This window comes from Dicentrarchus labrax, unplaced genomic scaffold (genome assembly GCF_905237075.1).
Source record: "Dicentrarchus labrax unplaced genomic scaffold, dlabrax2021, whole genome shotgun sequence".
Taxonomy (NCBI): Eukaryota; Metazoa; Chordata; class Actinopteri; family Moronidae; genus Dicentrarchus; species Dicentrarchus labrax.
The window spans coordinates 20,864,423-20,891,385 of NW_026136707.1; the positions used below are offsets into that span (position 1 = coordinate 20,864,423).

General features: G+C 38.5%; 1 long non-coding RNA gene across 1 annotated transcript in view; it reads right to left on the minus strand.

Annotated features, from left to right (window-relative positions):
• LOC127367153 (uncharacterized) overlaps window positions 1-26,963 on the minus strand; it is a 60,635-nt gene that overhangs the window by 26,594 nt on the left and 7,078 nt on the right. Inside the window, exon 3 of the long non-coding RNA XR_007885443.1 lies at window positions 13,038-13,204. This is a non-coding gene — a long non-coding RNA (uncharacterized LOC127367153). The remainder of the gene's footprint in view (window positions 1-13,037; window positions 13,205-26,963) is intronic.

Here is a 26,963-nt window from a genome sequence, read left to right on the forward strand (position 1 = left end):
CAAGGTTTGTGACTCTGACAATGATTGTATAATTAATTGAGGTTCTATTCACTTCACGAGACCTTGTCTTTTCCTGCATCTCAAAAAAAAGTAAGGCCTGCTGAACGTATTGACACTGGCATAAAAAGCCTTTGAAGGATAATGCTAAAGTAATGACATTTTTGATTTCAATCAAATGCTTCTAAAAAACAATCAGCAAAACCTAAACATAATGAAGCAAACATCCAAAACTTGTCTAAACGAAGCTGCAGTCGAGCCGCGGCACTCCGACCATAAAACATACTCGCTCATTCACTCAGAGCGAGAGAGAGGCCGGTGGGAGGGGTGCGCAGGGGAGGGGTGGTATTGTTACATTTCATTAGACACATTCCTTCTCTGTGGACTCTTGACCAGTTGCCATGTCATTTTAGCTGACCACATTACATATCAGCTTCTCTCTCTCCCTCTCTCCCTCTGTCCTTCTCTGTCAGTTTCACTTTGAAGATGGCTTGGATTACAACAGTAAATGTATTTAATGAAACTTACAAAGTTTCAACAACGCAACAGATGGCTATCTTAATAAAGCACATATTGGTGTTTTACAAATGTTACAGTATGTATATATTTATTTTCTTGGAGGATTATAGATAGGCTATAAGCTAATAATAATAATAATAATAATAATTTAAAATGAATTAAACTGACCACGGTGCAGTTCAAATTCAACACTTAAAATTATCACAGCTCACTGCACTACACTTGCATTGCATGAATTTGACTGCCTTTTTAGTACCGGTAAGTAGCATTATTGTTGTGTTTAGTTTAAATGTTATCACTGATATTGCTGTCACTGCTATCTCCATTGTCCATGAACATGTTGTCCAACCCTATCACCAGACATCACAATCTACAAATTCAATAATTTTTTTTACGTCCAATATTGCAGTATTTTAAAATTCTTCTTTCATGGCCATCTGCATCTTTGGGTCAAATTAGTAATAGTAAACATCCAATGTGCACTTGGTTGGGGCTCCTCAGATGTTTTTATTTAGTTTACTCTAATAACTGGACAAAAAAAGTGGTGCTTTAGCTCTTCCTACTGAGGTTCAACTCGTAAGAAACCAATAAGATTACTTCTACAACCAGCGTATATCTCCCCGTGAGAAATATTTGTGGAACGTTTAACTCCAGTATGCAGAAAAGCCTGCTATATAGAGGTCACTGCTGTAACTGACACCTGTTGTAGTCAAACCAGAAGATGGTCTTCAGTTGCCCTTGGTGAAACAGACTGCATCATATCAACTAAATGCAACCTGTCACTCAAATCCAGCTGTATAATTTTGTCACAAAACTTTCCGTACATACATCAATTTGCATTTTTTCATCAACAGTCAAGTGTCAGCAAAAAAGACGACAACAAAAGGAGAAAAAAATGATTTGCATTCAGTGTATAAATAGTTCCAGGACAAGGGCTGTTAAGTTTGAAATTAACATGTAAACAGTTGGAAAGTCTGCCCCGCTACCCCCGCCCCCTTCTCCTTAACCCCCACCCCTGGTTCCCTTTTAGCGCCTTGATAAATATACATAAAGCCTCAGACAAAGACTGCCTTGTTCCTTTAAATGGGCTACTTTTTAATGGAGACATATATTTCCAGGATTATATCAGCATTCAGTTGCAAATTCTGAGTTTTAATACTCCAGTTGGGGCAGTCTATGAATAAGAGTATCATTTGAATTCAGGGAACACCTGGTGCTGAGGGCTGGGCTGTGAGGGGGCTTTGGCCTGACCTGGTGTCAGTGCCAAGGCTTCACTTGTTCCCAGCCCTCCCATTCAGACTCTCACTACCTCAGCCTTTGCTCTGATACTGTAGACTGCACTGCACATGTAACTTTATGCTCCTGTCTTACAAATGCCAAAGACGCTACATTGAGAAGGCCGTTATGTTTGGAGTTTTGAGTCAGACAAGTGCAATATTTTTGATACGAGATTGGATTAAAACACTTCACTTATAAACTGATATTATACTATGTTTTAGTCTTGATATAAATTATATTCCAGGTAGCAGCTATAAAGACTTTTATTTTTACAGTATTTATTCTGGTTTTCAGAACTGGTGCATGTGGTCACATTAGAATATATTCAATATTACGGTTTTAATAAGAAAGCACTTGTAAACATGTAAATGAATAAAAATCATTTCAACATTCTCCAAAATAATATTCTCCAGCAGATCAGCTGTACTTGGTTTACACTATCAAGTTAAAATGGGACAAGAGCTCACTACTGTACCAGCAAAACCAATAAAACAGAGGCTTTTATTTTTTTGTTTTACATTACTTACTTGGCTGCACGAGGAAAGAGAAGGGACGGGGGAGGTGGAGGGAATGAGTAGTACTATTTGGAGGAGGAGAGAGGAAGGGGTACAGGGTCTATTCGTATGCACCCCACATCCACTCAACACACAATCAGGCCTGTATTGCATTTTGCAAATTTATACCCAGGATGTTGGTTTAGAGTGTTTCCCTGAAAAAAAAAAAAAGGAGAAGGAGTTTTTTTTTCAAGTAAGTGTCTGCTTTCATGAGCAAGAGTGATTGAGGCACACAAACAAACCTTTGTTTCCTAGCTCACAGATGCAAGGCCCAAGCTCTGATTTACGCCCCACCCCGAGACACATTTGCACTTTTTTTTTTAATACTTTGAGACTCAGACAGTATGAAGAAATACATTGGGTACTACTATAAAAAAAGAAAGTTTAATGTAGGATGAAATTTAGCAAAATTGTGATTAAATGTCTTTTGAGGTTATAGCTACAAAAATTGTAAAAAATAAAAAAATTAAATAAAATGAATACATGTATATTTATATTCATAGTGTCACCATACTGAGTGATATACATTATACACTATACATCCACAAGCCATTCAGTCAGCCATTCAAACCAGCCTCTCTTCTCCTTCAAAATATTTGCACAGCCTTATGTTTGCAGTGGCTGGAGAGCTGTACTCATGACAAGCCAATCTATAGACACAAACAGTCAATGTCAAAGGCAAGTGAAGCTAAGAGACTGACCTGCCTTTGATCTTAAGTTTGTAAGAGTGTGTCTTTTTCATGGTATGCAGGTTGTTGGTAATGTTTACTTTACTCTTTGGTCTCATTCTGTGCCACTGATGCCATAAATGAACAGAGTCACAGTGATTCATGTTATGTTGATTCATGTTATTTTACTGTTACAGTAGCATGATGGCGCAGTGCCAGTGTGTCAGGTTGGGTGTAGGGTAGTGCTTTCTATACTGCAGTGTTTTGATGTAACTCTGAAAATGTGTCGACCGGTGAGAATTATCATTAAAGGGATCTATAAGGTCATTTTATCAGAATTGGAGCAAGCCAGAGGCAGTAGTCTATGTGTTACACAGTATAATATGTCTATACAAGTCCTAAAAGTTAAAAAGCAATGTCATTCTAAGTACTAGAATTAGAATTCCTAAAATTAAATAACACAGATTAAAACTCAATCTGTGTTCCTTAAAGATCTCTTTCCTGCTGGACACAAGAAGTCTCCTACTTCATTATAAAGTCCATTCTCAGTGGATGTGCACTAGTGGCTTCAAGTTTCTATATCACACGTATGCAGTGTATAAGTTGCATACTGGACCATGTTTGACTTCCGTATTTATGATGTCACAAATCATAGTCGTACGCCCCGCCCCTTAAAATCAGATTTTCAGTGAGCAAAGAGAAATTTTCCACTTTCAACAGATGAATGTGAAAACATCCTTCTAGTGTCAAACTCTGTACATACATCTTTCTGCACAGTGAAGCTCAAACATGGGAACAAGAAGGAAAACATATTTTTGGGTGGAGGGGGACCTATAGCTGGTGAGCTATAAAGAGCCAATGTATTTGGCAACATTTAACTTTTTACACAAAATACACATTGCTTTCCTGCATTGGATTTGCGTTGGAGAAAGTTGCAGATATCCAAATGATAGCTTTGTAATATGTGCACCACATCGGGTCAATGTGTTATATTTACTGAGCTGAGAACACAGTCTAGTCGACAGGCTGCTGACAACTTGTTTACGTCAGTCCCAATTAATAATTAGTTTAATGATTTGAGCGCTTGACATGTGCCCCGGACAAATGTGGGCCGGAAAATGCACACACAGTGCTGTTTGCATAAATCTGCCATTTCAGCTCGGGTTGAGGGGGAACAGAGGGAGAGAGGTGGGGGAATTATAGGACTCAGATGTGTGTGATTGGCGGTTCCCTTGGCTCCCAGGGTTAGAGAGTTCAGAGAAAAGCCGATTATTGCTCTCCCTCAGGTCAAGCCTTCATAAATAAACAAGGGGAGAGCCTGAGGCACCGTGTTTTAGTATGATTAGCATATCATACAGCCTATCGACAAGGCACTTATCATATTACAGCGCACCCGTCCTCTGAGCACACGGAGGTTACATGTACAGGGCTGCTGAGCATACATCTCTGTTCATTAGAAGGGTCCTCAGGGGAGAGAATAAATCATATCAGCACGTGGTTATGGCAGCGCAGGCTCCTTTAATAAGCTGGAGAGGAGCTGACAGTTAGCTTTGCACTGAGGAACAGGAAGGGAGACAAGTGGAAATTATGGGATTGATAGTGGGAGAGGAGTATACTAAGAGACAGAGCTGTGGTACTTGAGGCTAATATCTGGACCACTTTTCTTTTTGACCCCTTAGACTTGCTTTGCTCATGGACTCAGTTGCCTTCGTCTCAGCTTCTGGAGCTAACTAAATGTCTGCCTGGTACAATTGGGTTCATGTCAGAATTACACATTTTTCTTAAATGATCTCAAAGTTTTAAGGTCAAGGTTAAAGTTTGGTTAGATCCACTGAGTTAGGGGCAGGGTTAGGGGTTGGACTCATGCTGAAGACTAAGATATCGAGCAGATATGTTTTGAATTGAACATTTTGACTTTGAATTACGCTCAGTTTCTTTGGTCTTGGCCCTGACCTTTAGTTTCACTCTCAAACTTGGACTTGCCAATAGTGGTCTTGGCTACCTACATGGATGATCCAATGAACAGCAAAATGGAATAAAATAAGAGGAAAGGATGATGGATTTTGGTACAGCGAACAGGCAAAATAATGTTTCTTTGGATGATGAAATTAGCCCTGAAGGAATTATGACTGTGTCTTAAAACTGCATCCATGATGGAGTGGAAGTCACCCCGACTCTCAGACACGCTACTCAGATTTCAATTTGGGCAAGCCTTTTCTCCTCAGCTACACAAGCTCAACTCACAGACCAGGGGCCACAATTAGCAGCTAGCCACTCTGACCAGGGAGAAAGAGCAAATGACATCCGCACCTAAGCCTTCCTAAGCCTGGGGAGCCAGGGCGCGGAGCAGCGTCAGTGCTCTCCTCCCTCCAGTCAACCATGGCCTCTTTAGGTGGTCCACACACTGGGGAGCGATGGTATATTTTAACTGTTATTAGAGCTGTTTAGCCTCCCTCCAGGGGGCGGGAGTGCCAGCGATGACCAGCTGGGTGGATATACAGTCTGCTAAGAGAGGCTATAATGCAAAAACTGGAATATTGGATGGGTGTTCTTCATGTCTTGGCTTCACGGTTGCGGCACAAAGCTGGGATCAGTCTGGAGGCCATGTCACTTGGATAATCACATCCACCACTGGCATGGATCTTATGCCAAAGAGAGGGACAGCATACATTTAGTTTCAAACTTCATGTTTAAAAATGAGTTGAAATAGCTAAATAGCTATAGTCTGGAGTTTTTTTTATCTAAAAAGTAAAACAATTCAATAAATTATTCACTTGACCCTCCAGGACTGTTGCAGGATTTGCCAATATTATACAGTATTTATTTAGCATTTCCTGAAACCATCCCACTACATTTCTATATACCTTAGCGTGTGTGCATGTGTGTTCCTAAGTGATGCCATCCCCTCACGCCCACCCCCCAAATTCCTCCCCCCCACCCCACCCATGCAAATTAGAACTTCACACACGTCGCGGCAAGCTGCCGGTGCTCTGTGATTTCACACGACCAATTAAGGCCCTCTTGGCAGTTGTGTGAACAGTTTCATTAGAGGAGATAATATTGCAAAGTGAAATGATAAGCAATCATTATGATTAATTCCCAGACATTACATTGCTCGTTAATGAGGTGTAAATGATCTCATTATTTTTTGAAAGAGTACAGATTAGATTAAAGTGGAGTGGACAGCGCTCCTCAGTGTTCAGACAAGTTAGTGTTAATTAGGCCCAATCTCCAGGAGCAAATGAGCCGCAACCCTTTGGTAAACAATTAGGCTTCCATAGCCCTGGGCTAGATGGACAAGGATAGGCAACTGAATGGATAGATCGCTGGAGAGATGGATGTTATGAGAGTGTTCGAATCTGAATCCAATTCATCGGTCTACAGCTGGGCAAAATTAGAAAAATCATCTTTCCTCTTGTGCTGAATAGTAGAGAAAGGAAAATATTTGAGGTCGATATTATTAAATATCAGCCAGTTAGTTTTGTTTACTCCTGATATGTTTTAGGCCCCTTCTTAACTACAGCCACATAATACTTTTGTAAATATTACTTTTAATCTAACTGTCCTCTTCTTCTCCTTAAACAATTGAAAATGTAGTGTTAGTTTCACTGGTAAACAGGAGTGGGTCTTTCTTAAAGAGACGCTAACCATAAATTAACAGTAAACAGTGAGACTGATATCAGTTTTTTTTACAAAATTACAAACAGTAACACTGGATTACATGCCGCATCATTTCCTGTGACTCCCTGATGCATAGGTTGGCATTTTTGTTTTAGCGTGGTTATGGCGGACTCCGCCACTAACAACTAAAATGAATGTCTAGAAAGCTAATTAAAGAATGTAAATACATTGAAGGGCTATTGTGAATTCTTTTTTTATCTTAAATCTTGAAACTTTAAAGTAATTGAATCAGTCTGGCTTTGAGTGGGGAGTTTTAATGTCAGTAAGAAACATTAACACAGTATAAAAGCAGCCGTATTGTAAAAAAATACTAAAAAAACAAAAGCAAAATGTATGAATGAAATCCTGCTGAAAAGCCATGGACACTGTGCATTATTTGTACATAGATTGTCTGTTCACACAAGCATTGACACAATCCATTCAAAGTCAGTTGCCTACCCCCAGTCCCATATTTTAGGTAAAGAGGCCTTGCAGCTGCTCTCAAGGTAAGAAAACTCACACCCTTCAGGTGCTTTAAATTACTTTTTGGAAACAAAAGTGAAAAAGAGTGCTGATTTTTAAGTGTTTTATCTTTATCTCACCAAAATCGAGCTCAGCCTATTGATGTCAAATTGTCATTCATTGTGTGTGCTTATTGATTCAAACAACACATTTTTGTATTTTAAGTTTTTGTGTAATGCACAATTTAGCAAAAGAAAAAAGACTTATTTTTGTGCTTTTGTTTTTGACTTTAGTTCATTCATTCAACAAGACCCAATTTATTATTGGGATTGAAATAATTACATCCGTCATTGTTGGAGTACAATGTCTGTAATCATGAAGGCAAAATTGTTTTAAAGGTTAGAGCTGTGGTACGTGTGAAGTTTTAAGAGAATGAAGAAAGCACTTAAAAAAAAAAAAACATTATTAATTAAAATCATTTTCCTTGAAACAGGAACAGGGGCACTTTTCAAAGACAAATGTTGATGTCTCAAAGGTTAGAACAGTGTTCCTGTATCTCATCTAAAGACAGACTGGAGCAGCCACAGTGGGAAATGTCTGCCTCTGACAACATTGATTTTACCATCCTCTCCCTTTGTCTGAAAAGATATGCTTAGATTATGACAAGAAAAGCGATGCTGTAATCCCTCTGCCATAGGAGTTATGTTTTAGAGACATCAGGCCCTTATCGGTGATTGATAACGCTTAACTCAAAAACATATAGAAGCATTAGGAACGTCAATATTTTGTCGGCGACTGAAGGTGACCCCTGGTTCCTGTGTTTGCAGTGTGTGCGCGGAGGGCTTTGATGGTAAATTTGTAAGGGTGGTTATGTGGGGAGGCTATTATGGATTTGCTATCTTGGCCTGAAGTGTTTGCGGCTGATTATGTGATTAAATCAATAATAATTTCTGTTTGGGCTCCTTTGCTCCTCTGCTTCATCTTCTTTTTCCTGTGTAGTTGAGTGGAACGGTAGGTGGGGACTGGTGTACACAAATACAAATGGCAAACACAGACACACACACATACAACTTTACTGCACACAGTGGAACAACTGTGCAGCAGATGGCATTGAGGGCACATTTCAGGGTCCAAAAACTTTACATGAAGGACTTCATCAATAGAGAATACATGTGAAATGGGAAAAAATACAAATAATGTGTCGACAGTTTTTAAACACTTTTGCACAAATGCATCTTTAACACCCAGGACTAATTATTTTCAACAAAATAACACACTTACCTAACTTTTACCTATGATTTGTGACCCTCCTCAGTGATGCAAAGCTCAAAATAAGACTAAAGAAGATGCCTAACACCTCATGTTCCTTCCTTTATACCTCAGACCCTGGTTTGTTGCTGACTTGTGCCAGCCACTCCTTAGCAACCACAATCGCTCCCCTCTCTGGTTCTGCCAGGTTTGTTGTTATGTCTAGACTGCAGGAAATGCAACATTACATTTGTTTACAACCAACAGGAACTAGAACCAGAAGCTGTTACGTGATTAAAGAGTGCTACCCAGAGAGAGTGTGTGTGTGGCTGAACCCCCTGGGTTTGGCAACGATCAACTCGATATAGGCAAACCAAAATGGAGAAAGAGAGCAGAACTGCTGTCCGTATCAGTTAGATGAACTAAGATTCCAGGTACTGCAAGTAAGTTAGAAGGAGCCAAGTTTGAGTCTGTTCTGTATGTACTGTATTTATGTTGGTGTTTATTTGAGCACGTGACTATCTATAATATACATTCAGTGTGTCTGTGGCTGCATGTGTGTGGCTGAGTTAACTCACAATCCCTCAGCAGCCTCTTAAATCTATACCCAATAAAAATCAGCGCCGTCTCGAAAAACAAAACCCAGGGAAACATCTGTAAAACATCGATTTTGCAGATTGCAAACCAACTGCATGGCTAATGAGAAAAGAAATCATTTTTGATTAATTAACCTAAAAATTGGAGAATCTAAGCTGCCACCAGGGAGATGACAAGTGCTGCAGGCCTGATCACACAGGAGGAGATACTGTAGAGCTGCTTCCAGCTCCAGCTCGCTTTGGGAGGGAAGAAGGGGAGGCTTTGGGAACGCTGGTAGTTGAGGTATGGCACCCATTACTGAGCCAAAATCACCAAGAGTCTTTGTGGTGATCAAATGCAGGAGTAAAATATTTTCCACCCAGTGATTGTGCCCATTTATTCATGAGGGGGAAAATGTTGGTTAGCTATCAACATAGGTGGAATTTATTGCTTTTACAGTAGTGTGTGTGTTTTAAAGGGTTGGTTCACCCAAATCACATTCACGGACACACACACACACACACACACACACACACACACACACACACACACACACACACACACACACACACACACACACACACACAAACATAATGTCTTGTGGTATAGCCATGCTGACTGTTTTGGTTCTATTTACAGAGGTTATTTCTGCAGATACCCCAAATAAATTTTTTTTGCTGCTCCAAGTATTAAAAGAATTACATGAAAAACAACAAGGTTCCCTAACTTGTGTTGTTGTTACGTTATCCCACTGTCAGCAGTTTTCATTGGAGTTACTTCACAACTCTTGAATATTACAAAGCACCATATATAAAATTCAATTCACCTTCTTTGTATTGGGGCGAATCAAATCAGTCTCCAAGGCTAGATAGAGTAGAACAGAACATTGGCTCCCAACCCACTTGGCTTGTGACCCACTGAAATTAAACAATGTCTACTCACAACACATCTTTAACGGTTGTGTGTATAATATAATGTAATATAAAAACTTTACATAATGTTTTTTCATTGTCACCTGCAGGTCTTAGCATAACTGTATATACTGTACATAATATACTATACATAATATATATAATATGGACATTAGCCCACCCTGTGAATAGAGTAGGCTATTATCCCTACAGTATTCATTCCAACATTCTTTGCACTGCCATGCACTCTCGTACTGCATGAACCACAATCCTGTACATACAGTAATACTCTATGTTTATACATAGTTTGTCCATATATTATATTTAATTTATATCTTATTTTTGAATCTGTATCATCCCTGTTTATATTGTATATTAAGAGCTACACTGACCAATACAATCAATTCTGATTCTGGGATTACTTAAAAATGATAATACACTTTAATCCTGCAACTTGTTTTTCTCAAGTATAAAGTAAAACAGCATTACACTTTTTCATTTTAAAATGTTCTTTCACCTTTTAAAAATTTTTTTGTTAATTTGATGCCACTGAAATGTTTATTTTGATAGGACATTGTGACTGTTTTTTCTACATATAGCCCAGTGAAAGAACAACGAAACATATTTGACCTCTCAAACTTGTATCCCAAGCCTGCAAGTGGCCAGCTGGGACTTCATGGGAATTATCAATAAGTTTGGTGCTTGTTTTTAAGCAATCGAATTACATCGCTGCAGACATTTATTGTGCATGCACACAAAGACACACACAAACGCATGCAGTCTGAACAAAAACACACCCTTATACTCAAGAGCTCTATTCTGCTCACACACATACGCACACACGCGCACACACACACACACACACACACACTCTCTCTCAGCAGAATCGAGGGAGGGTGCGGACAGCCAAGTTGAGCTGCACTCACAACACAGCTGGTTCTCCAAGGTCAATAAGAAACTTGGAGTGTTTATTTGTTCATGTGTTTTATTTGCTTTCTAATACAGCCGAGGCTCCGATTTGACAGATCTTCTTGAAAAGAATCATAGCGATTTAACGTCTAAAGAGCGTGGGAAATTTCCACTCACCAAAGAAGTTTTTCTCTCTCCCCTTCTTCTTTTTCATTCTATTAGATTTTCATAATTCATTACCATCCTCACTATTTCCCCTGGTGTCTTAATTTTCCCCCTTTCCCCCCTCAAGAAAGCATAATGGTTGTACCCTAGCAGCTCACTAGGGTGATGCAGTAACAACCTCCTACCCTCTGATGGCTAGACAGTAGGCCATTGTAAAGCTGAATCGCCATGGATTTATCGCCATAGTCCTGGGTTCCCAGAATGCAATGTCACTCTGTCACGCCGTCATCAATCTGCTGTCTCTGACCAAAGACGAAGAGGGAAAAGATCGCTACTGAAAGTAACACAACAGCAAGAGTGATACTTCTTTATGCATGATCTCATTTTTATCAGCTGCCTGTCTGTCATAGGTAAAATGTGTGGGCACAAAGAGTCCATTTACTCTAGACAGTCTGGGTGCAGCCACAACAGACATCATCTACTACTTCCAGATTGCACAATTAACAAGGGGCTGGTTAAGTGCCAAATGTGGCCATTGTAGCAAATTAATACACCTTTTGATGCCAAAGCTTTTCCAAGACATTTAATCTTCATTAAGCTATAAAACCTGCATCCCTGTAGCCCCTGTTCACACATTAATATCCACTCATGTCACAGCATAAACCTTTAGAAACATAGGTAATGTGTATAATAATCCAAATGCTGTGAGATCTGGCATAATTAATTGACATAGATTCCTGTCTCTTTGCTGCAGATCAAATCCTTCTTTCCACTGCTAACTTTGCTATTTTCCACTTAAACACACATTCAACAACAAAAGCAGTCTGCTGACAGAGACTACACGCTGCTCTCCTCCCTCGCTCATAAACTGTTACCTTTCAGAGTCATTTCCCATGATCTACACACACAGATATTGAACATCATAAATCAGCTTCATAAAGGACGTCTGAGCGATTCTGTGTCTTTTTGGAAAAATAAAAGAGAAAGAAACCTAAATCCTCATGATTAATGTGCTCTCAAACCCCCTCATAGCCATGGTAACCGGGGCAGTTTGCCATGCCATTTAGAGGATCCAGGCTCTAACATAGAAGTAGCATTTTTTCCAAGTCTCTCACTGATGCATCTCCTTAGTTCCAAAAAGTTTTTCAGTCCCCACTCTTGTTTCAAACAGGAAACAAAACAATATTCTGCTCAGGCCGAATGATGTTGCACAACATGATAATATAATAAACAGCAAACATCTTTACAGTGATTCCACTTTTCATGTCCAATAACTACTCTGTCATAAGGAGACCACACTCATCTCTCTGTCCTTAAATACTCTTCTAAAACTTTTTGAACATGTTTCAGAGCATAAGCCAAATGAAAGGCCTTGTGTCATAGTGCAGTCACGACATATAATTCATAATCTCTTGTAAAAGAAAGACACCAGTATTGGATTTGACACCGGTAATTCCTCTTAATAATCACATACAGCAACAGACAGGGCTAAAACAGATGTCTTCACATGGCATTCCTGAGCTGAGGTTTTAGGGGGAAATTTATAAAAGTGGAAAAACTAAGAAGCTTTTCACTGCAGAAAATGTAAAACACAGGAAGGTCAAGTATTGACATGCAGAGGGGCAGACTTTCCTTACTTTTTTTTTTACCTAAATTGAAAAGTTTCTTCTTTTCTTACATAACTATTCATGAATTTTCACATTTATTAATCAACAATGTTTAAATTAAGTAGGAAGGAACAACTTGAGAAAACAGGAAAAGACACACCAGTAAAAAATAATTTTAGATACCAAAAATACCAATAATCCTGCTTAACAAAATAAAAGTATAAATAAATAAACTGAATACCTTGTGGCAAATTTAGAAAATGAAGAGTAGTAGTATTTTATCCTTTTCCAGATCCAATAAAACTGAATATTTATGCTCAACAAATGCATGCTTTCAGGTAAATACGAGGAAATACACACCCAATAAAGTAGGGCATACTTTTTTTAGATGTACATAAAATAGAATGGAGAAGGGAATTACAGAGTGTAGAGGCAGAAGTAAATGAGAAGTATGGACGTAAAAAAAAATAGAGAGAAACTCACCCACTGTGACAGAGCTGCGATTATAAGTTTGCTGTTGATGTCTCCGATCCGTCAGCTACCTGATGTGTGCCTCCTTTAATTTACTATGTCAATAACACTGCTGTGGAAACCCAGCCAGCATGATAGATGGAGATGTTTTGCATGGACTTTCCTCCAAAGTGCCAATTCTTGCAAGTAAAACAGGGAGAAAAAAATAAAGTTAATAAAAGTACCATTTCTAAATCACCTTACATGTCGCTGCTACATGTTACGTCTGCTTTTTCATTCTTTTTGGAGCTGGTGTTCACTTTGAGCCTTTTTCTTTTATGAGGCATCAACATTCTCCTCAAGTAATTAGTCACCACAGTCACGGGCGGATGTAAAAACTGTTTGTTTTGTACTATACCAACATAATTCTGTAGTTTGGGCAGAACACAGTCAAATTGAAGATCAATCTTAAAACTTAAGCAATAAGTGCTAAATCTACAAGTAATAATAAATTAGGCAGGAATGCTGCAAAGGACAAGCACACATTCATTTGCGAGAAACTCTCAGCCTAGAACTGTCAAAAATCTCAAATTCTGTATATGCCAACATAATCAATCACAATTAAGTGGACAGATTAGAAACTTTCCATGACAGAGAGGAGTTTTAAAAGTTTGATTTAGCTCTATTACAGTTAAGAACTTGGCTGTTTTGTTAGACAAAAGGTCTTGACAGGAGGCTACAAAGTTCAATTAAAGGAAGAGTGGAGAGGTGAGCATTGATTTAAAAGACAGTATTTCAAACTGCACCCCAGAGTGCAGGGCAGGGCTCTCACACTGATGACACTAATTCTTCAGGGAAATTCATGTTAGTTGGTGTCTAGACATTTTATTACTTGGCCAAAGCACCAAAAGAATGGCTATGTCCCCATTTGGAAGTCTCTGCTACTTACTTAGAGGCATACAAATTGACATCTTTCAATCACACTGGTGCACTAGCTAATTGGTAATCAGAGGTATCTATTAAAAACTTGTTGATAAAATGGGGTAACAAGATAATGTCCCAAAAATTACCGTATATAGCCGCCATACCACTGCAATGAGATGTGTCGGGTCATTTTGTTGCTTGATCCAAATGTCTAATGCAAATTTTCCACCAATTTTCAGAAAATCTGTGGAAAGATGAATTAATTTGTGTTTCTATCCACTACTGTTATGCAAATATAGGAGTTGAGCACATCAAGATAAACTGTTGGTGGCTCTAATTCTCCAGTTGGATGCCATAAACCATTGTAGAAGAAAAGGGTGCAATGAGATGATTTAATTGTCAAACCTCGAACAGTGGAAAACATGATGGAAATATGTTTTTTTCGTCATTTCATTTATTAATTTAAGGAATGTTACCGTCTCCTCATCAGTCCACACAGATCTGCTGTTTTCGTCTGCCACAATTTTTCTCTCTTCAGTCGAAGCTTGAGTGATAAATAGGTCACATGCTTCTTGTGTGTCAGGATTTGTTAACTAAGTCTGTTTCCACTGCACTTTGTCACACTTTGTTTTTATCAATAGAACAACTTTTCCACCTCAGCCAAGGCAAAAAACTTTATGAGATATTTGGACTATGTTTTGAATTTCTGGTGTTTCCACTCAGGTTGTTTTTTATTTTTCAGATTGAAAATGTGCATTAAAATCGTTGAAAAAGCGCTTAAAGTGTGAGTTTTTGAAATGTGTCTGGGACTACTTGACCAGTCATCTACTGCAGTGGTTTCATAACTTATTTGCTTGTGCAACCTTTCGTAATACAAAACAATGTCTTCTTGTGACCCACACAGGGTGCATGTCTATGAACTGTGTGTAAAGATACAATATTTCAAAAGAACTTAAGTCTTTCTTATCAATATTTAGAACAGCATAAGTGTTCATACTTTCTACAAGTTGAATCAGTATTGCGTTACTGCTATAAAGGCTTGAAAAACAGACATCATTTTAAGACAAGAGGTCACAGAATGTTACTTTAAACAGAGACACTGTACCTCACTAAATGCATTTCCTATCATTTAATTTGTACATAGTACAAAGACTTCAAAACAGACACTTTCTTTCTCTCTTTCTCTCTGTCTCTTGCTCCCTCACTCACACACACACACACACACACACACACACACACACACACACACACACACACCTAACCACACACACGCACACACACACATACTCAAGTTGATTAGCAGGGCTCCTGTGAGTGTGTGTCATGTTTTAGTGGAAAATTACAGCTCTTTCAACAATTCCTCAGTCGGAATCCCATTCTAAAGTGGATTTTATCTGCAAATCACAATTATTTTGTTCATGCTCTGTTTTAATGGGCACACCCGCTGGGCTGAAGAAGACACTTCTCTATTCATAAATGTATTACTGCTGGGGAATCATTAACTTATTGTTAGCGGCGCGACTGATGGCTTATTGACATGACAACATTCAACCAACACTTTTGTCTTTAAGCCGTACATCCATATCACTGAAACAATGTCATCTACCCCATTTTCACCACCTCCCCTTGTGTGTTTGAGCTTAGTGGAAGGCTTTTCAGTGACCGGGTAAAAAAAAACTACCCAGCAAGAGATAAGTGTAGGCTGGGTTTCTTGAAAGTCTGAAGAGGTTTTCTTTATGACGAGGAATAAGAAAAACAAAAGCACCAGATGCCACAGTAAATGGGACACGAGGGTGTGAGATGATGTTAGACAGAAATCACTGTTTGCTGAAAATGGCACACTACTTCGGTTTCTGTCAGTTGAAGAGAATCGCGCTAAAAGCCTAAATAGTGGCAAAACAGAGCAGAGACGATGAATTTGTGTGTGCAAATTATCTGAGAAGTGAAGCTCTGTCTGATATTTATGGCTGGAGATTCAGTAGAGTCATAGAGTCAGACAGTTTGCACAGATGGTGGCCATCCTTGGTCAACATTCAAATAAAAAACGGAATGAGCGTCTCCCTCTGTGTCCAGCTATTCCTCTCTCTGTGAATGCAGACGCAGATAAAAGGAGGGGGTGTAAAAGTGTTTAAGTAGGCAGAAGTTGTAAAGGAGAAAAAAGCAGAATCGCTATTCACTGCTTGTGCAATCCTTTCTGCCTTGTTGAACTTTATTAAATTCTGTCGTTCTCTCCTTCCCGTCTGGCTGTCTTTGTCAGCTTCTTCTCATGCGTAACTTTTTTTTTTTTTTTTTACAGAGGTGTTGTGGAGGGCATTCAGGCTGAAAGAATGTGTTGGTGATAATCATCCAACAGTGTACCAATAAGAATCCCACTGAGATGAATCGCTGTCAGAAATGTGGGGTGAGTGGGGGTAACTAAAAGTCGACTGCTTAATGTTCAAAAAATGTCTGAGTTAGTGAGGATTTCTATATCCTGAAATGTGCATAGGGCTGTATTTACACTGTATGTATATCTGTAGTGTGAATACTCATATCTGATCCTTATCTGACACCAATATGAAATCACAAGTGCACACACACACCGAAATCATCTACGGCACCACGATGTGACTGAACTGAGCCTTGATCAAAACAATAATAAAGTTATGTGGCCCTTCTTCCATGTTAACATTAATGCCAGAATGCTAAATCTTAAGAAATTTCTTGTTTGCAAAACTAAACACTAAAATCTAACTGTGTTGAATACAACAAACATATAAGTCACATGCCTTCGGGTCCATTTCTGTGCCACGTAAAGCAGCCACAAAAGATCTGAATGAAAACACTGTCAGCTTATTTGTGAACATAACTTCAAACAATGTCACAATACTGAAAGTGAACAAAACATATTCAAAGTCATACTTTTTAACAAGTACAGTATGAATTCTGATTGAAGCAAGTACGTTTTGCTGCCTGAACTAAGTTCTTTTGTCAACATAAGGAAACTTCAGATGTGCTGCGTTTGTCTTTCGTCTTCTGCAGTTGTCCACTATTTTCAGGTAAGAAAAAAATAACCCATTTAAATTTCAGTAAATGTAATTGCGTTATTTAATTTGAAAACATAATTGGTTACATGACTAGTTATTGCAAAATGTTTAATTAAAATGCTGAGTCGCAAGGTGTACACATTTTCACTGACAGTATATATATTTTTTTTACCTTAAAATATTTGCTATTGCAATATGATATCCAGGCTTAGAAGTAATGGATTGCATGTAACAGAGTTATATAATCAGGATGCAAAAAAAGTATAACACATGTGTCAAAACACCACTCTGGACTCCATAACTCATCTCCATTATTATGGCCTCTAGTGAAAAAATGCTTTTACTGGATGGGAATTTCACCATTACTTTGTATTTAAAGCAGAAAGGGGAACAACATCACAGTATAGTGCATGCTATGCCTTCCAGATGTGAAACTGGTCTAAAGGGCTACTGCTTGCTTAATGAAAAGTTAGGTTAATGATAAGGTTACATTGTTGGATTCGATTACTGACTACACTTTTTAAACTGCCAACCCTGATATTTGCTCATATAATATTTGTTTTTGTGCTTATGTTTAGGCACTGTCCGCACTTGGTTGAAGTCGGGGAAAAACCACATGATTAAATATTAAAACTTGAAGTATAAGACAGCATGTGTTTACTTTATCAACAGTTTATAACCAAAGGGCTGGTGTTACGTGTAGGACTGAGGATGCCCTGTGCCTTGAACATCCATCATCCACCTCAACCACCTCATTGTACAAAAACATATACATTTCTTCACTGGAAACAGTGTCACTAAACAGAATCCAGTAATTATATTTCAGTCTAAACATATTTAACAAAACAAATAAGTAGAACTTAGTTTTTTAGGAAACAGGGTTCAATCTAAAACAGTTTCATTTTATGCACCCATGTTAAAACACAGATTCAAGGTTTGTCAAGCAATAGTGGAATAATTTGTAGTTAATTAAATTACAATGTCATTAAACCTTTCTTCATGTTGCCTTGGAGATCCTTGGACTCCACTGAGAGGTTCAGGATACCTGTGTGAATTGCAGCTGTTCTGCTGTCTTTTTCTCCCTTTCTTCTTTCTAAGAGACAAGTTTGGTCTCGAAGTATGTCTGTAGTCTGGCCATTCATTACAGCAACTATGAAAGCCAGGCTAATGGATATGAAAGCCCAATCAATTGGCCAGGAAAGGGAGATTAGGGAGGGATGAGTCACCATATTCCTCCTTCTTGACAACCATGTCATGCCTTGCAGCCTCTCCAGAGACATCGCTGATTGATGCCTATCTTTCATCAGTCCAGCTTTAATCTGACATTCCCACGTGCTTTTATAATCATATCAGCAGAAAATCTATATCGCATCAGCCTCTCTTTCCCTGTTCCCCACCTGTGGAGCAGAATATACTTTTGCTTTTATAAGAAGAAGCAAAAAAACTGACAAAGCTGACAGTAGTTCGAGGCACGTCTTTATCTATTGATCACATTCTAAAAGAAATAAAAATAGAAAACATTTGAGAGGAGATGAAGACGAGGCGTAAGAAAAGGCTGTTCCGTAAAACAAACAGTGATTGTGAAGTGACATTCTGGGAAGAAGTGGCAGGCTCTCTCCTGGTGCCGGCCAAACAAACAAACAGAGGAGCGAGACAAAGTGCAATCACTGACCTTTGTTCAAAGAAGCCATCTAATCTGTTTCCACTTTACTTAATTAGAAAAAGCAGAGGGATTTTTAATGTGCACAGTGTTAATGGGAAACAGCTCACAGGTGCTAATTAAAAGAAAAAAAAAAACGGATCTCTTTGGTAACTTTGAGTCCATTAATCTATATATTCATCCATCACAAACTTGGCAAACTTATCTGATTACACTGTTTTAAAGCCAAATAACAATAGCATTATTATAGAAGTTCACATTAGCCAATGTTAAAGTAGTCTTAAATAAATAAATGTTTATTCACCGAATTCACACTTATGCACCACGAATTACAGGATCTGGCCTTTGTCAAACCCGAGTGCTCGGTAATTTAAACTCTTTCTCTCCATGGCTCATGGCTTTTCCCCACTGAAGGCTATACAGCTTCATTCAGACAGTGATTAACCACTGCTTTACAGGTTCCACAGAGGTACCATGTGTGCCCTTGAGGTGGCATATACGTTCATTTCCTCTTTGACTTTGACTGTTAGAAGGAGCCGCCACTGAGCTGCCAAAACAGTGTTTCATGTCATGTAATCCAATAAGTGTTTGATGAATGGCAGGACGTGGCCAGCTGAACAACTAAAAAATCATGAAAAAAAGCACTATTTTTGTTTTTTTTAATGTTATACTTTAAAATGATAAGAATAATGTTGATAATATTATAATAAAACTATTAATTCAAGTTTTACGAGAAAAGTTTAAATGTGTATGTGTGCACACACACACACACACACACACACACACACACACACTCATTTAAAGTGTGTCTATCCAGTTGAAAATATATACAACATATTATCCATACTGAGGATATGCCTGTTGATAAATGACTACCCACAAGTGTCTGCTCTCCCCAATCACTTCTAAACAGTTTTGAATTGAATTTGGAAAATAATTTAAACAGACATCATAATAATAACATGCAGTAAATGCAGTAGTGTAATGTAACTTTGTACATGTACTCGAATCAAGTCTACTGAAGTACTTCCATTTTCTGACACCTTATAATTAATACTCTACTATATTTTAGTGTCCAATATTGTACTGATTTGCTCCGCTATACATTGGACAGCTATAGTAACTAGTTACTTTGAAGATTAAGAATCTGAATAGTCTACAATACCTATTATTATCTTATAAAAATATAATGTCTTCTTATAGATAGAACTATCTAATGGTGTTTAAAATAGTTAGAAACAGTCAGCCTTGATCACCAACAACAATGAAATTCTGCTAGATATTAATTCATCGGCAATGATAATAACCAAGTTTTCAAATAGCAGATTTTGAATGTAGGACTTTTTCTTGTATTGGAGTATTTTTATATATCAATACTGTTTCTTTCACGTATGTAAAGAATCTAGATACTTCTTCCATCACTGTATTTAAACATTCAACACTGGTGCAATGCCAGGATTTATTTCTTAAAATATATGATGTCAGTTAGAAACAACAGCAAAATGTGTCTCTGCTCTCAATAAAACATGTCTTAAATACCTCTCTGTTTGTATAAATGTGTTACACTAGATTTGTTTTCTTAATATTCACTACAAGAACAGAGTCAGAAACAATAACACACAGATTTTTGCTTCCTGCGTGATACAGGACCCGGAAGCTGATGAGCTCAACCCCATGCTATGCAACCACATTAAAGCCCCTCTTGTATGGGCAGTGTGTGGTCTGCCTCTCAGGGACGGCAGGGGACGCAGGAAACAAATTAGCTTTCTTGACCTTGGCCCAAGTTTCCCTTCCACCCTTCACCCCCCCCTCCTCCTCGCTGCCCTTCATCTGGCCACTTCAAGGGTCAGCTGGATGACAACACGCTTCTGTTGTCCTCCACAGTGGGGATATATTCAGATGAGTGCTCATATAGGCCTGACGTGCATCGTGAGAAACAAGGTTTATGAGTTCAGTTTATATATGAGGTCAACTGGATCTGGATGTGGTCAAAATGATTACCAGCCGAACAAATGTCAGGTTTACGATGCAGTGCAAAGATAGCAATTTTAAGTTGGAAATACTGGAAGTGCAAAAGAAGAAAGATTTATGATTTCTTTTGGGTCTCTGCAATTTAAGGAAAATGAAAAAAAGCTTAAGCAAGGGTTAACATAAGGCACTAAATGAATACAGCTACATTTCAGCATGGGATTAAACAGCGAAAATCACTAATAGAAGGAACATTTCCTGACAACATGAAACAGTCACTCAGTCTTTTCCACCCTCTGTCTCAAGGTTAAGATTGCTGTCTTACACACTGCTATCCCAATGAATGAAAAGTAGGTGTTTCTATCATGTTAATAAGTTTAAAATCTCAACAGAAATGCAATTTTCGCTGCCATGGCGGCCTCTGCCCGAGCCTAAAATGAGCCACCTTTGGCTATAGGAGTGAAAAGAATCCTTTCAATGATAGATATTGGATTGTAACACCAACAGGCAAATCTAATTCTCCCAGTTCACGCGAAAGCACGTCTATGTGCATCAGTGTTCAGCCTGAGAGCAAAAATAACCTGGGGTGTCCAGGGGAGGGAAGTAGCAGCACTATATTAATGCTCATGCTCTTCATTGATCTATGAGGACTCCTTAATCTTGTGGGCAGCTTTCTCCTACGTATATTTCATAATGTGATACATCGTGCATCGATAACACTGGTAAGGGCCTATGCTTTCTCATGCTGGCTCACAGCATTTATTGATCCCGGAGTGAAGTAAACATGTCTTTAACACATGGGCCTGTCACTCCTCGCAGATACAACAAAATTGTCAAGCCACAGTCCTCGTTATTACACACTCTAATGATGACAGGGATCAATAGTTAACATGACAAGATATCATCTGCAAAGTTAATAACTGTCTCGATGGAAAGTGGGGAGGTTAAAAGAGGCACCTCTGTGTGGTTAAGGGAAAGCAAACACATGTTTGAGACACATGTTTGTTGCTCACCACCCTAAACTCTCTCTGTGCTGGGGATTATTTTCTTGCTGTATGATTCAACTGGTGTTCTGGGAATGGATAACAAAAAATACATACAGTAAAATGACTCAGGAGCATGGCTTTGGCAGCGTACCAAACTGACCATAACCTTATGACTAAACGGTAGCTTAAGCCAGAGCAATTTCCTCTGTATTTTCTGCAGGCAGCCATGTAAAGATGATTATAGGTGAGAGCTTTGAGAAATGTTCAGCCAGTACGGGTTTTTGAAAACCAAAGATATTGGATACTGCCTGCCAACTCCTGTTTTGTTTTTACAGTTTTGGAGCTTTTCATGTCAAAATGTAGTTTTAAAAGATACCTGGACTGGTTATTGTTAGACTTCTATCCCATTTGAACTTCTCCCATTGATAAAAGATGCTTATTGTTCTTTTTTTTAAATTAAATAAGTTCATTTTTTCATCTTCTGTGGATTTTGATATATATTTTTTATCAATTACCAATTTATTAACTGTCGTAGGTGTCTGAGATTTGTCTCTCCTTTTGATTGTTTGTCACAGCCCTGGACCCTGATGTAAAGATATTGTTGTTTCATTGGAAATCTAATGCCTGACAAAGGTCCATGACCAAACCACTGAATCTGTAATAAAGTCACAAGCTTTTTCTTTAATATAATTAAATTTTCTCCCTCGAGCGGAAGAAAAAGCCTCACTTAAACATTACCCATACCCTGCACTACATCACTGCATTCATTCAACTGTTATATGAAAAATATGCAAACATGTGAAACTAGCTGGACAAGCTGTTATCAGACAGTTACAGTAATATCAGCCCAGTATGTTTCCAAACAAATGAGTCTGAGTCTGAACTGATTCATGTAAACTGGCGGGTAAACCCAAGGCCACCAGTTGCAGATGACACAGACAAGTGTGTGTGTGTGCGTGTGTGTGCGTGTGTGCGTGTGTGCGTATGTGTGTGTGTGTGTGTGTGTGGATTCCTCTAAAGTGAGATCACATGGCCAGCGGTCTGAGTCCAGACAGTAGGAAGTGAAAGTGCTACTGCAGCCACAACACAGGTCAGATCTCAAACATGGTTTTCCGCTTTACAGTGCAATCACTCTTCTCGTTTTACTCACAAAACTGCAGGAGATATTTGAAGACCAAGGACAGAGGATGAGCCCTTCTTTTAATGATGCAACAAAACGATGATGGGAGGAATAAGAAACTGTGAACATGCACTTTTAAGTTCAACATCCGGCATGAGGAAGGACAAGAGGCAGGACAAGATTCCTAGAAAAACCACCAGTAGTGTGGTTACACAAATAAAAATAGCACAAATACTCATTATAAATACAAATCACAAAAAAGAGAAAAGTTCTTCTTATTAACTGTTTTGAGCTGTTTTAAGTGCTTTATTATCAGTCAAGTATAATAATGATTATGAATTGATGAAATAATAACATATTTCTACAACAAATTAAGTCACGGATATCATTTGAATTTGAAAGAATAACACAACCTATATTAAAGTATTACTGATGTCAGCATTTGTTAAAAAAATAAAGTATGTTCTCATTTGCTGTTTGCGTTACAAAAATACAAGAGCTTGACGCTGTGCTCACTATTGCATTCGAAGCTCTTATTTTTTTCTGCAGTTTAATGAGCTGAACCATGGAAGTGTTTTGGAGAAAAAAGGGACACACTACGGGTTACTCAGTTTGATTTTATTTTGTCATTGTGTCTGACATCGAGGGAGGGAGAGAAGAGCAAACGTGAGGTTTGACAAAGACGGTGGCAGATGTGGAAGTGTGAAAAATAAAGCGAAAGTGGGATAGCTATTTGTGTGCAATGAAGAAAGACATAAAAAACAGCCTCGCACTGAGATAGTTGCTCTAAATGAAATACCTGGAGATTGCATGTTGCTTTGCATTTGCAGGGGTATTCAATTTTAATTAGGGTTTTGGAGACATCTTTTATCAGACTGTCACTAATCTCTCTCTCTCTCTCTCTCTCCCCCTCCCACCCTCCCAACACCCGCCCTCTCTCAAACACACATCCTCTTATCCCAACATTTCAAAATGCAAATACGCAGCCACAAGAAGAAAAAAAACATTTTTATGGAATAGTACAACAAATTGTCTGATACACATATTATCAAAAAGCAATGAATTGGGGACAAAACCATTGTCCCATTTCATTTTGGAGAAAAAAACCATTACCTCTACTTTTTAATTGCATTTTCTTTGGGGCAAAGGTGATAATTAATTTTGCTCAAGGAGACACACATGAACCCGTAACAATAATATAAAAAAATGTTAAATAGTATTCTTGCCTTCAGTCCCAGAATAACTATTTGAATTCTAACATAGTAAGTCTATGAAAGCATATTGTGGGCCGGGATTAAAGCAAATTACTCTGGTGCATTGTTCACAGACAAATGCCTGCTTATTTTGACCTTAAATGCCATCATGGTTTAAAATTGAAAGCCACAGAAAATCCTAGTGGATTTCTTGTAAATTATAAATTGGACGATTACAGTATGTCCTCCCAATCATCAGGAACACAAACAAAAATGGATTTTTGAAATTTGAAGAAAAGCATCCATATTTCCCTCAGAGGATCCTTTCCTCCATTACTTAATTTAATATAATGATCAAATTGACATCAACTTTATTAAACAAGTTAAAATATTAGTGGGGTTTACCCCTCAATAAATCCCTTGATGTTGTTAGAACATTTTGAATTGTTATATTAATTAAATACAAACAAGTTTAAATAGATCTAACCTCAGACTAACACTTTTTAAAAAAAAAAGTGTCAACGTAGCTGTAAAACAAAGGCCAGTTCTAGCTATAAGCCCCCCCTCCCCATTTCTATCTGTGTGTGGTGTAGCGGTTAGCCTGTCTCCCTCTCTTCATTCCCGGCCCTCTTCCATTGTTAGTCACCTTGTTTATTGGCTGGAGCAGCCGTGGCGTACTGGACATCATCTGAAACTACAAACGACAGGATGCAATAAGCTGGAGAATAGCAGCAATCTGAGGAAAGTTCTCCATTCACCAGAGCTCCCTAACTCTCTGTCTTCTTATCCTGGGCAGAAAATAAAAAAATCAATACGGGCTCACAGGGCTTGATAAAAGTGCTGGACAGGGAGAGCAGCAACGCTGGATATAGTAAATTAAAGTGATCAAAATTTTCCAGTCGACTCAGCCCACAGCCTACATAAACTAACAACCCTGTCTCCACAACTGTCCGTCATCCTTCTCCACACACCATCTTCATTCTCTCCTTCAGCTTTATTTCAATCTTTCCATTACACTGTTCTTCCTTGCCGTGCTGTTTTCTTGTTTTTATTTTCATGTGTGTGATATTGATGTAAAAATGTAACATTATTAATTAATGTAACAATATAATGGTTCAATTTTTTTAAATGCACAAAGCGGGTTGGAAAATCAGGGAGTTTGACAACTGCGCTCAAGTAAGACACCAAATCAACAAATTCTTCCACGTGGAGGTGCAATAAGTAGCAAGGCCAGACTGCATTATTAGTCATTCATGCTACTACTACTCTCAAGAGTTTTATGTATTTCTCACTGACCTGAAAAATGTTAACACTTATACCCAGTGGTGTAGTGGTGTACTGAAGAAGGTATACTCTTCATTTATGCCCCATTTATTTATTTTATTTTTTTTATCGGTCCATCCAGCAAAGAAAAAAACGCCTGTCTTGTAAACAGTGACATGTAAACTACTCTTGCATATTTAGCTCACTCAAAAATGGGCGAGTAGTATTTTCACATTGTTACTTAGGTTCTGCTGCCTGACAGGCATTAAGGATCATTATGAGATAAACGTTAGTCACAGAAGAGTGCAGATACTGCATCAATGCTGACCCACAGAAGGGTGAGACAACTACATAATTATATATTTTGAGTGCATGATTCATTGTTTCCTTACTCCATCCACTCATGAAAATTGTACAACTATGTCATGCCTTTGCCATCCTAGAAGAAAAAAATTAAAAATAAGTAGGTGTACACCGTATATTTCCATATACCCAGCACTACACCACTGCTTACACCTGCTTTGATTGATTTTTTGGTTGCTTATGGCAAGCACAGCTGTACACACATTATGCCCTTATGGTGGTGGTGTTGACAAACAGTTGTCTATTTACACATCCAGTAGATGCAGAGCAACATTAGCATTGTTTTAGGCTCGTGTTATTGTTAACCAAATGCATGTAATACATTATTCACTGTCTTTTTAGCTCTGTTTTGGTCTCCACCAACTGCTGAGTGAAACGTATGATTCTTTAGCTGCTAAATGCTCCACTATGTTTACCAGCTAGTTGCTAATGTTATCTATCTGCTGTTTTAATACACTGTATTAGCCTGTTTGCTGACAAAACCGCCTGCTGCTGCTGGGAACAATGGTGATGAGGGAGAGACTCAATCAAACAGTGATGTTGCTGAAAAGAAAACCAAAACAACAAGCTGAAAGAAGCTATAACTAAAACAGGCTAAAGCTCTGTGGAGCCGAGGGAAACTGCAGAGTCAGATAGGTTTGTTACTACACGCGCCTTCCCCATTACATGTAGTCATTTGTCCATTGTTACTATTAAAATATTAATTAGTGCAGCATTGAGTATAAATAATGGAAGCAAATTACACAGCCAAGACAACTGGTAGTCTCACCTTCACACCAAAAGTAATGCTAGTGCTAATGCTCCTCAAAATTAAGACCATAAATCCTGTTGCTTCTCATGAAAATTAGTGTACTGCTGCCTTTCCACCCTCCCCAACTCTGAAAGGAATAAAAATGTTGGATTTTTTCTTTTGCTTCCACTTTTACCATCTCCCATTGCCAGAACACTTGAAGTACAGCCTACTGTTGGAGGCTGGACCCCTTGTTTTCTTTTGTGCCATAAAACAATACAGCTGACTTTCCATCAGAAAACCTGTCCTTGTGGCTCACAATGTAAACTGTGCAGTGGTTTTATGTGCATGCTAACCATGTTAATAATATTTCAAAATAAATGTTGTAAGTTAATAATATAATATGTGAATGGGCCCAGAAGGCAAGTTGAAAAATCATCACAGCTAATGCACTGCAATACGTGCCTTCACCTACTGTTAGAAGTGCATTCGACCACACATACACTAATTCAATTACAGTAATGCCGGCAGCAGCTGACTCACTCTCCTAACACACACACCCCATGCCAGCCCTGCACAGGGCCCCTTTGGCACCTTGTCCACCTAAAAGTAAGAAGGGATTAATAGGGATTGGCCAATCCAGTCCAGTCTCATGGTGTGTGAGCTTTACCACAGAGCTAAGCTGATATGCCAGCTCAACACTGATAACTGCAATTTGATGGCTGT